This window comes from Numenius arquata, chromosome 8 (genome assembly GCF_964106895.1).
Source record: "Numenius arquata chromosome 8, bNumArq3.hap1.1, whole genome shotgun sequence".
NCBI lineage: Eukaryota > Metazoa > Chordata > Aves > Charadriiformes > Scolopacidae > Numenius > Numenius arquata.
In genome coordinates this window covers 51,120,429-51,132,800 of record NC_133583.1, presented here as the reverse complement: position 1 = coordinate 51,132,800, position 12,372 = coordinate 51,120,429, and positions in this window count along the sequence as shown.

Genomic DNA, 12,372 nt, shown 5'->3' with positions numbered 1-12,372 from the left:
GGAGGAAAATTACTGTTTCCTAGCTAATTTGACAGGAGAGAGATTATAATCCAGACATTCCCTGAGTTTCATAAATAAAATCCCTCCTCTAAAGGACCAGGTTGGAATGGAAAGTTTGGGTGAGGATGAGTTTGGAGGCCTTTGAGGAGCTGCAGAAAGAAGTAATGCGCTGCCATTCGGCTTCGGCTTCATGCCTTGTGTATGTGCGCAAACATGTTCCTCAGGTACGAAGCCTTTTTCATCCAAGGATCGCGGAGGCTTTACAAAGGTTAATTAAAGAGAGTTCTTGTCTCTGTGTGCGGCAAGGGAGCGAGGCATCCATTTTGGGTGTGTAGGAGCAGAAGCCGAGTGGAACGTAATTACCTGGCTTTGCATTTTACCAGAAGGCTGTGGCAAAGCCGAGAGAGGTCTCGCAGGGATTTTGACTCCAGGTCCTTTTGCTTGAACACAAAGCCTTCTCCCTCTCTTTTTTTTTAGGACACATCTTAACTTCTGAAAAGTCTGCATCCCCTTATTTAATAGCTACAGTTTTACCTCTTTGTGCCTTAATTATATGTTAAAGTCTCAGTCCTTTTGTTTAGCTAATTTAAGAAGAGGGTGGGGGGCTCTTTACTGCGTCGGTTAGAATTTAGCATTAATTTAGTGTTCTCTGACACTTGAAAACCTGGCTGGGATTTGAGGCGTTTTCTTTTCCTTTTTGCCTTTTACGACCTGCAGGTGTTTGGTGTGAGATAAAAGTAGATCCCAAAGTGAGATTTCACAGCACAAATTATCAAAGTGAAGATTCGCTCTTGATGTAGTCTACGTGTGTGGCAGTAATTATGAAAAATAATTCGGGATAATAGGGCCTTCAGGAATCCCAAGGCAGGCACTGGGAGGTTAACCCTTCCCCATCTAACCTGGTCTCCACGCCGCTGTCATCGTCAGGTGAGCAGATGGTGGGTTGTGTCGGGCAACTTTACAACCCGAGTGATAAACGTTACGGTCTTCAACAAAATCAGGGAGGGAACAGAGGAAATGAAGTTCTGTTCCCAGGTAGTTTTGATGTGACTGTTTGGTCCTAGCTCATGCAGACCTTCAGGAAGGTGTTACTGGTACAGGCTGCTCACCAGCTTTGAGGAACAGGTCACCTCTTGGCAAGTAAGTCCCCTCATTTTGCTGCTCTGTCACACCCAGGCAGCTGAGGGTCACAGCCCAGGCCCGTCATGGTGCTATTAGCACCGCGGCAGTGCTTTATAGGACACGTTTCTCTGAAAAGATGAAGCTTCCCAGCTCTGCAGACGCTGATGCTTCCTGGACAGGCTTTTCCTGAACGCTTCCTTGGCAGATGTACAGCTGGGGTTGATGTGAGAAGGTACAGTGACATGTCACGTGCTGCATCTGCAGGCGGTAAAGCAGAGGCTGGTGAGGTCTGCAGCCAACAGCACCTCCGGCTCCTGGGTTTACCTGAGCTCTGTCCTGCCAGTGAAAGCTCCTAAAAAGCTTTTTCTGTGACCAGGGCAGCAGGTTGGTGGGTGCAGAGCCCAGTGGTGGTGTGTACTTCTTCCCATGGGTCCTGCACCCCTGGCACGCCATGACCGTGGCACCGTCACTGTTGCTCTGCCTGCGGAGTAGGGTAGAGCCTGGCCTCCAGCCAGTGCCCTGTGTGGTAATGAGTCCTGAGGAACCCCAAGCCTTCAGGGGCCCCTGAAGCTCTGCCCCCCTTGCCCAGGCTCCTGTGAGAGGTGGACACCACCTGCAGCAGCTCTGCAGCGAGGTCCTTCCCAGGATGTTTACAGCCAAGCCCATTTGCCAGACGTAGATTTGGGAAAAGCATTTGTTGGGTGGTTACAGATACCCAGAGCTGTGGCTCGCCTCCCTCAGCCGTTGGTGTTTGCTGTTGTAGGTGACTTGTGATCTTCCAGGAAGCAGCAGCTGATCTGATCCCTTAGAATCATAGAATTGCCTAGGTTGGAAGGGACCTTTCAAATCATCTAGTCCAACCATCAACCTAACACCAACAAAAATCATCACTAAACCGTATCTCTGAGCACTATCTTTAGTAGTCCCTTCTGCAGTCGAACCAGAGTGGATGGCTCCCATCTTCCTGGCTGCCTTGGAGTGGAGCCACACGAGGGGGAGGCGAGCAGCTAGCCATTCCTGGGGACAGTGGGCTTCCCATTCTGGCGGCATTCAAAGGGACACAACACCTTCTTTGCATCAGGCTTTGATCTTGCTTTTGAGACACTTTTTTGGCTTTTGGGCAGGAAGGGGAGAGGAGCACGAGCCTGATGGCCTCAGGTCCACAGGTCTGGCTCCCCCATCAAGTTGATGCTGTGTGTGCAGCCCTAGCAATGGGACTCTCCTGAACCTCTTGGAGCTGGGCATCATGAGGACTCACCAGTCTTTCGCTGCCTCCAGTCTCCAAGGTTTATCATGCAGAGCCCTGTTGCTCCTGCTGGCTTCCTTGCTGGCTTCTGCTCCCCACTTTCCTTCCTCTGGCTGCCTGGAAAGAGTGGTTTTCTCTCTGTCCTGCCCATCCTTTGGACTTTGTTGGTGGGACCTTCTCATCCCGGGAGACCAGAATTTTCCTTATAAACCCCTGAAGGTCTGGAGGACACCAGTGTGTTCAGGAGATGCCTTGCTGCCTCCATGCTGGCCCAAATCCACAGCCAGGGCCAGTGTCTGCTCTGGTGCTTGCCCTGGTGCTTTGTGAGGAGCAGGATTAGATCGAGCCCCAGGTGGGGCTCGCAGAAGAATCACCAGTGATGGTGTGACAACCACACCTTGCCCAGTGCGTGGTATAACCCGCTCCCTGGGTACCGCCAGTCCCTGGGCACCGCAGTGGCCATCAGTGCCACCCTCCTGCCACACATGGCCATTCCTGTGGCCGTTGGTCACCCGTTTGTAAGGACTGAAGGCTGCAGGGGAGCGCAGGGCTCGGGGCCCTTCTCGCCGGGCAACCCCTAGGGTTAATTCGGGGACATGGAGGTGCCCCCACCGGGGTCCAGCGCCCAGCAAACCCCACCAGCCAGCAGCAGCCAGCCATCCCGCGGGGGCTCCGCTCGCTCTCAGGCGGACGGCTGATTCCTGGATCCTGTCGTTTTTCACTCCATCGCCCGGGAGCGAAGGTCCGCAGCCGCGCCTGTGCCTCCCAGACGGGCCGGCAGACAAGAACTTCCTTCCAGGCCCTATAGACAGACATTTTATATACGTTAAAATACGTGTGTATATAAATATGGAAAGCAAGAGCTTGGGAGAGCTTGAGTCTAAATAAACTTGTATGTTTAAGGCTTTTAAAATGCTAATGTTGAATTTCAGGGGAGGGGGGACGCAAGGGGATTGTTGGACTGAGCACCAAGACAGCTGATGAGCTTGGATCGGTGCCTTTACAATTCAAGGAAAAATGGGATAGTTTGGGAAGGAAAAAGGGATTTTCTTGTTTTTGTTTTTAGTAGAAAATAAAAGAAGCTGCCTTCTTATTTGCCTCCCTCCCCCAGCGCCGGAGCAGCGAGCGACTGGTGTTGTATGCATAAGCTATTCCTTTGTGCAACATCTAAATGGTTAATTGTGTTTGAGGAAGATGTACGGGCGAATGGAGGGACCACCCAGCAAGAGACAGACAAGAAAGAGCGATCTCTGAAATGTTTAACCAGAGAGAGAGCAAAGTTGTTTAAAAATATTTAATTTACAACATTCCACACTGCTGATTATAAATTGGCCGTCCAAAAACACTGCTGCGTGCGGGGAGGGATCCAGGCAGCATGAAACAAATTCTTGTGATTGTTATTCCTATCTTCCTCCCTCCTTTCCTTGGGGAGTTTAACCCCACCGCAGGATGTGGGTACCCCCAGGCAGGGGAGGCACAGCCACCATCCCCCCGGGACCACGGGCTGCCATCCCCGGTGCCAACACCTGCACCCGGGGCTGGGGCACAGCCGCCTGCGGACACTGGGAGAGCTGGAAGGGATGGCGAGGAATGACCGACCGGCGATGCTGGCGGCAGTGATGGGCACATTTGAGATGGTTAAAAGTCCTGCAGCCCCTTCCCTCTGATTTTCACCCCAGTACCGGCATTCCCCCAAAGCATCCAGCTGGTGCCCCTGGGCAAGGAAAGCCGGGAATCCCCCAGCAATGGCTTGGGAGACTCGGGGATCCAAACCTGGCCAGGTTGTGCTGCCCATGAGAGGTCCCTCACCACCATGATGGTGCCCACTCTTCAGGTCAGTGGCTCTTGGCCACATCACCCAGCCATTCCCAGCGGCTGTTGAGCAAGAGAGGCGTCTCCCCCCACTTGGGCCTTTCTGCAAAGAGGGTGGTTGGTGCCGGATGCCGGGAAGAAGGGATTTGGCCGCGCTCTGTTTGCGGACGCTGCTGATCCACGGCTGGCTTCGACGCAGCCGGTGGCCCCAGCTCTGCTTCCCCCACACGAAGGGCTGGGGCTGCTCTGCGAGGAGGCACAGTTGCCTCTGGGTGGTGGCCAGGCCATCTCCCCCATCACCTGGAGACGGTTCCTGCTCCCACTGAGATGTCCTTTCCAACTTTCATAGCCCCCATTTCCCTTGTGGTGAGAGGAGGCTCCTGGGGTTCTTACCGTGCTGCCCCCAGGAGATTGGGCAAGCAAAGGATGCACGTGGTGCGGGTCAGCCCCTTCTTCCCCCACCAGCACCAACCCTGCCACTGTCCATCCTCACAGACATCACCTCAGGAGCTGGAGAGCCACCATGCCTGGAGGGTGTCGGGGAAGGGGGCAGATGTGCAGTCCCTCCAGCCGGTGACCCTGTGCTGCAGAGGGGATCTGAGCGGAGCTGAGGGATGCGGGGGTTGCAAGAGGAACCGGAATCCAAAAGCGATGGTTGCTTTTGCTGCAAATCCCTCCTTGGCATCTCCTTGCAGATCCTGCTTTGCAGAGTAAAAACCCAGGTGCTCTCACACCCCCGCTGCCCCGGGACCCCAGCCACGCAGCCAGCCCCCAGGGAGCCCTGGGGAGCCACTGGGGAGTGCAGGGGTCTCGCCTGCTCCCGCCGGCTCTCCTGGCAAGGAAGGGGCACAGGGAGGGCTGCGGGACCCTTTGCTGGGGATTGCCAAAACTTGCCTAACCCCTAATCAGCCGGGAAGCCTCGCCGGCCACCTGGGCGCTTCCTCGCATGCAGCGAGGGCCTGTGACAGCCCGAGGAGTCGGGGTGGGTTTGGCTGCTTGCCCCGGTGGCAAACTCGGCTCTCGGTGGCTGAACCGCTCCGGGCCCTGCCAGCCCCAGCCGGTGCCGGTAGCGAGAATGGAGACAAAAGAGCTTGTGTCCGCCTGCCAGCAGCCGGCCCCGCCGAGCAGCCGCCCGCCCAATTAAACCATACCCGCTTCCCATGCGGCAGGGGCGCCCGGTGAGCTTGCCACCCCCCTCCTGCAGCCCACCAGCCCCGGGGGACCCCCACCCCACGGGACCATCCCTGCCTCCCTGCAGGCGCCAGCCCTCACCGGGTGCCGATACGCTCCCTCCATCCTGTGGCAAGGGCATCTCCAGCGGCTCACGATGGGGATGGCTCACCCCATTCCCAAGCATCTCCTTTTCCCCCTGCTTTCCTCACACCCTGGGGCTCAGAGCACCCACCAGCGCAGGCAGTGGGGTGCTGAGCATCCCTCCCTGCTCCTGCTCCCCCCCAAGGGCCAGGTCAGGATGAGACATGGCAGCAGCAGCCACCACCACGGTGGGAGCATCCCCACGCCCTGTCCCGACCCGCGGGGCCGGTGTCACATCCACTTAGCCAGCTCCAAAGATCCTTCACCCTGACACCTTGTTAAATACCCACCAGGGGTCACAGTTCCTGGGTTTCTTTTTCCTGCTTTTCCTTTACCCCGCTGAGACGTTTCGGTTGGCAGGAGCTCCCCCCCCCCTCCCCCGATTAGGTATCTTTCGGGGAACAAGAAACCTAGATCACTTACAAATTAATTTGGAGTTAAACCTACAGAAAATGAGAAACATGCTGCTTTGCAGGAGAGAGCGCTTGGCCAGCGATCAAGAAAAATACATCCAAACCGCCCGATGCGGCATGCTCGGCAGCGGCCGGGGAAGGGGGCTGCCAGCTCAAGGTAGCCATCAGCCACGTTTGGGCACGTTTTAATGGGGCCATGGCCTTTCCTCCCAATTAAAACCGTAGCAAATGAACAAAAGGGAGGAGAACCTGTTCCCTGTGTGGGACACACACACATGAGGGGACGTGGGAAAAGCTGGGGTGGGGATGGAGGAGGTGTGGGGTGCAATGTGGCAACACGGGGGTTGCACCTTCGCTGATGGGGATGGGGACCAGCTACGGGCACCGCTCGCTCCATGGCGTACAGACACCTTCGCACCAGTGTTTCCCCATTATTGCGTCCCCGGTGCTGCAGGACCTTGTGCCAGGGCAGAGAGAGACGATGACCCCTCAGGCATCATCTGAGGGGTCAACAAGATGCCGTGAGGGGAGGGGACACAGGGTGATGCAGGGTACCCCAAGGTGGGTGGGTGGAGGTGGATGGGAGCTCCCGGAGGGTCTTGGGCAGGGGGCTGGCCACTGCCACGCATTGTGTCTGCGGTGCGAGCGGCTGTGCCGGGAGGGGGCCACGCAGGGGAGGCCGGGGCGGCGGAAGAGCAGTGATAAGATAAAAGGTCTGCTTTCCCATGCCGAGGAGCCGGGGCGGGGGGGGGGGGGGGGGGGGGGGGGGCTGCAGGGCGAGCGCCGAGGCCACCCAGGTTTCAAGCGCTCGGCCTCGGCGCCTGACCCCAGCACATTCAGAGAGCACTTCCTAAATTTGTCTCCTGTGTTCCTGACTCACAAGCAATTTCCTCACCCATAAAACGGCGTCGGCATGAAAGGACTGGCCAGGACACCAATTACTTGTCACCGTTTTACCACCTCGCTGCTCACCGGTTCACAGCCCCCGGCGGTGCCCAGCCAGGATCTGCCCCCTCCCCGCAGAGCCCCTCTGTCCTGTGCAGATGGGGGGATGGGGCGGTCGGGGTCCCCTGTGCCATGGGGGATCTTCAGTGCCTGGCATCTGTCAGAGCAGACCTGGGTCTCCAGTGCTTCTGGGCGTCCTGAAGGCATCTCCCAACCCAGCCTGCAATCAGGGAGACATCAAGCATTCCTGAGTCCCTCAGCCCTGCACTAGTGTTGTCCCTGTGCTGCTGGTGTTGTCCCCTTGGTATTAATGACGCCCATATGAGGCTGCAGAGGAGGGAATGAGGCTCCATCATCGCCACTGTGGTGGCACTGGGCTCATTGCTGAGCATGGCCGATGGCCCTGCCATGGGGCGCACAGACCCATGCCAGCACAGGTCATCACCATCCGGGTGCCTCCATGTCCTGCTTCATCTTTGCTCCCTGCCACTCTGTGCCATCTCATCTGTCCCCCTGGTTCCCACAGCCGTCCCCGGCACTGGCACATCCCCAGCTGCTCCCACGTCCAGGGGATGAGGATGGGAACGGGCTGGTGCAGAGGGGCAGAGAGCTGGGGTCTCAGGAGGGGCTGAGCACAGCCAGGACCCCCGGGGAGCCCCCATCCGCCTCCCGGGAGTGGGGTGACGCTGTGTGGCTGCGGCCGCAGCCCGGCCTTCCCCAGCAGCAATTGCCCACCCTCCCCGCAGCAAATCGCTCCCGGCTTCGTGCCGGCAGCGGGCCGCCCGGCGAGCGCCACGGCGGCTGCTAAACGGGTTTTATGGTGGGATTTAGGGACTTTTCTGCTGGGTAATTGATTTGCCCAGGCAGTAAAAGATCAAGGCAGGGGCTCAGACGGTGGCTCCCGGCTTCTGCCCGCTGAGTGGGCCTGGGCGCAGGCGGCTCGGGGCATGGCCGGGGACAGCGGTCCCCGATGCCATGGTACATGGCGTGGGGCGCCGCAGCCCCGAAGTGATGGGGCGAGCGCTGCAGCTCCATCTAGGAGCCCCCTTGTAGCCCCCCCCCTTTTTCCCCGCATCCTCGCACCCCCCTCCCCAACCCCACCACAAAACAGCCCCCAAAGGAGACAAAAGGGGCTGTTTGGGGACCTGCCACCTGCTAGTCCCCATCCTACAATACCGCAGTAAAGAGGCACCAAACAAAGGCCTTAAAATCCTAAAGGGGCCCATTCATTAGGGTGACAAAGGGGGAAAGAACTACATTATCATAATTAATCCCGGTGCTGGCGGTGGGTGGCAGGGCCCTCTGTCTTCCAAGGTGGTGTGGGGACGGCCGGTGTCACCACGTCCACACGCTATTGTGCGCCGTGGCCTTGCGGGGCTTAGGCGGTTTTTAAGCTCTGTAAACACCGCGGGACCCCCCCATGGATGCGGGGGATGCTGTCCTCTCCCCTGGCCCCAGTCTGTTTGTCCACTTGCTGCAGCCCCCCCAAAATCCCGGGCTGGAATGGGTCTGTCCATGCCCCCCTTGGTGCACCTGCCCCCAGGACCGCCATGGGCTGGGGAAGAGCCCAGACTCCTGGGTCCTGCTGGCAATGCTGGGATGGGGGCTCACTGCTCATGTCCCCTCTGCCATGTCTCCTGTGCCATGTCCCATGGAGAATTACCCCAGGTGGGAGGCGGCAGGGACCCCTCTGCTCCTTTCCCAGGGCTTTCCCTGGCTTAGGAGATGGGACTTTATCCCTTCCCTGCTATCTCAGCCTTATCTGGGGGGACCGGGTGGACTCTGACTTGGGGACCAGCCTCTCTTCCCTCCCCCTTCAGCCTCCTGCTGTTGGGGAGGCGCAGGGAAACTGAGGCACAGTGCATCACTCGGGGGTTTTAAGGGATGTTAATGCCCCGTCTCTAATCCCCTGTGGTGGATGCTGCCTCCCTCGGGACACAGCATCCCTTTGGGACACAGCATGCCCTCGGGACACAGTATCCACTTGGGACACAGCATCCCTTTGGGACACAGCATCCCTTTGGGACACGTCATCCCTGGGGACACACACAACACCAGTGGGGGCAGGGGGCACACCGACACTGCCCATCCATCCAGGGGGGCCCTCCCTGCACCTCCACCTCTCCGGCCACCCCAAAGGTGTCCCAGTGCTGGGCGCTGCACATCCCCGGGGTCCCTGGGAGCCTGCGCCTGGCTCGGGGCCGCTGCCGGGCGGCCTGTGCCGGCGCTTGGGAGAGCACCATCTGGTTTCCAACTAACAAACGCCCGGTGCTGGCTCCCGGCAGAGGAGTTGCTGCTGCGGTGGCGGCTGTTTACAGCGTGCTGAGGCTCTGGCATGTCCCCGCCAAGTCCCCTCTGCTTTCCTCCCCGGCCGCAGGGCTCTGGGGCTGCATCATGGCCGTGCAAAGCCCCGGCTCCACGCCCTAGCCCCTGCCCGGCCTCCGCTTGCCTGGAGGACGCCGCTGCCCACCGAGGCTGTTGTCCTGGGCTGCCCGTCCCCGAGGAGTGCCCGCTGTGGCGTGGCTCCTGCCCGCCGGGATTTTCCCATCCCCTTTGCTTGACGGGGTGGGACACGCAGTACAGGGACAAGGGACAGGGCGGGCTCCCCGGCCACGCCATCCCCTCTCCGGGCGCTTGGTGGGTGCGGTGCCCCAGGCTCCCCGGCTCCCGCCACATCCCACCCGCTCACCCTGGCATCTCCCTGCAGCAGGGGCGAGGGGCGAGGGTGGGCACAGTCCCCGGGTGGCCCTGGCACGGGGGCAAAGCCCCGGGTCCCCGCCTCACACCCAGGGCTCTCGCAGCCACCGGTGCCGCAGAGACACTGCGCAGGGTGGGGGCTGCGCGGAGCCATTTGCCTTTAATTGAATTTATTTGTTACAACCCCAAACAATGTAAAGCAGGCTTCTCCCAGGCTCCAGCTGCCTGCCTGCCCATTAAAATACCATCTAGAACAGCAAATCCCCCCTCCCGCCTTGATATAAAACAGCCGGTCAGCAAGAAGCAGCAAGCAAAGTCTCCCTGCGCACGAGCTGATCCCCTGCTCCCCGTCCTGCTCCCCCAAAGGCCGGCGGCCCGCGGGGTTCCCAGTCCCCTCCTGGGTGGCTCCGAGGGAAGTAAGGGTCCTGCAGGGAGACCCAAAGCCCCCAGCTCACAGTAGACCCACTGCGGCACCGAGGGCTGTCTGGGAGCCCGTGGCTGTGGCGTCGGGGCAAGGGCAGGCTGAGCCCCGTCCTGCCCACAGGCGTTTTCCAGTTGGGTTTTCAATCCCCGTTGGCGTGGCAGGATCCGGCCCTGTCACTGCGGCTGTCACCCGCCCCTGCAGGGCTTGGGATCCCCAAACCGGCCGCCCTCCTGCCGAGCCCCACACCCTGTTTCGTGAGGCGCACGTCACCAGGCCATGACCATGTGGGTCCTGGGAGGGTCAGCTGGTCCCCAGGGACTGCAGAGGCAGCGGGACAGGGGTGTGTGGTGCAGAGCAGGCAAGGGTGCTGGGGATGATCCTGCCACGGCCAGTCCTGTGAGGTTCTCGTGCGGCACAGGAGACAGCGTGGGTGAGCCAGGATGGGGCTGGGGAAGCCAGTCCTGGAACACCGGGAGCCCCGTTCCCAGGGAAACCCTTGGTGCCCCAGGGATGGGACAAATACGGCTCAGTGCTGGGACGCTGAGCAGCAGACACTGAGCGGGTCTTGGTTGACCATCCCACGACTCCTCCAAGGACATGGATGGTGTTTCCTTGTCTGCAGGGCAGGAGAGCCCCAGGTGGAAACTGATGGTGACAGATGGGAAGTAGATGGAGAACTGGATGAACCGGCAGTGCCATAGAGGAGGAGAACTTAGTTTTTTAAAATCATGTTTATAAAAAGCAGCAGCTGCCCAGCGGTAGTGCGGGTCCACTGAGGAAGAGGAATGGTGGAGCTGTTAATAGCAATCAGGCAGCAGAAGTGCTGAATAGCCGTTTCCCTTCTGTATTTGGGGACACGCCAGATGCTACAGGCCTATCGCCGGACGAGGGAGAAACCCTTTACGCGCCACGAAGGCCCAAGAGAGCTCGGCGGCAGCGGCTCAGGCTGGCGGGGGCCGTGGCCGGGGGGCGAGGAGGAGCTGCCCGAGGAACTCAGTTTATTTATGAGGGTTTCTCCCATTTTTGGCCATTAAGGAGACACCAGGATGAGCATCAACATCATTGCTCCAGGGGACTGGGGTGGGCAGTGGGGATGGGGAGGCACATGGGGTGGCTGCTGCTCCATATGGGTTTACCAACACTCCCACCCCCCCACCCCACCCCCCCCCGCCCAGTGCCCTCAGCAGCTCCTCGGGGCGTCATTCCCAGTGGAAGCGGCACCAGGTCTGGCCAATAAAGACCTGAGAAGGGTGTAAAATGAACAGGTTACCCCTAATTATCCCACAAATTATTGGTGGCATTTACCACTTGCCCTTTTGTCAGCCGTCTGCCCCATGGATGGGGGGTCTGTGTCCCCCTTGCCTCCAGTCCTGGGGTGTTGGGCTTGGCTCCTCAAGGGGCAGCACTTGTGGGCATCCCCAAAGAGTGGGATGTCTTCCTGTCCCCCATCATGGTCCCGGGGGAATATGTGGCCCTTGGGGAGGGCAACTGGCACTGCAGGTCAGGGGACACCCTGCTTTTGGGGGGATGGATTGTTCTTGGGAAAAGGCATCAGGGGGATACCTTTTCTTTGGAGGAGACATCTAGCCCTTGAAGGGGGGATGCCCGCCCCTTGGGGTGGCTAAAGGTGAGATGCACAGCCTTAGGGAGGGGGCTGCTTATCCCTTGGGGTGGCTATGGGGGTGCTGCCCAGCCCTTGGGGGGTGAGCACAGGGGGATATCCAGCCCTTAGGAGGGCTGCTGATCCCTTGGGAAGTGGTTATGAGGAGATGCCTAGACCTGGAGAGGATACCTGGCCCTTGGGGTGGCTATGGGGGATCTGCCCAGCACTTAGGGGGGGGCTATGGGGTGAACACCTGGACTAAGGAGGGTAGCTATGGGGGGATGCCCAAACTCGGGGAGAGGTTAAGGGGGGCACACTCTGCCCTTGGGAGGGATGCCCGGCCCTTGGGGTAGCTCCAGGGGGGCTGCCTACCCTTGCAGGGTAGCTGTGGGAGAAGGATGCTCATTCCTGGGGGTGGCTATGGGGGGCATGCCCCGCTTATGGGGTGCCCCCCATCTTTGGGGGTTAGCTATGGAGGGGTTACCTACCCTTAGAGTGGTGGTCACGGGGGGGGAGAAAGGGGGTGACAGTGTGGGGGTGCCCACCCCTGTGGAGCGGCTAAGAGGGGGGACACACACCTGTGGGGGGGCTGCCGCCCCCCCGGGGGACCGGGGTGAGGGGTGGGGGGTGTGCCGTTGCCCGCGGGCGGGGCGGGCCGGACCGCTGCCTCCGCCGCGCTCCCCCCCGCGGCGGGGCCGTGCGGGACGAGGAAGGAGGCGGGGGGGTATGGCGGTACCGGGGCGGGGGGGCGGGAGGGGGGGGGTGCCGCCGTGTGTGGCCGCCGTCGGCGGGCGCG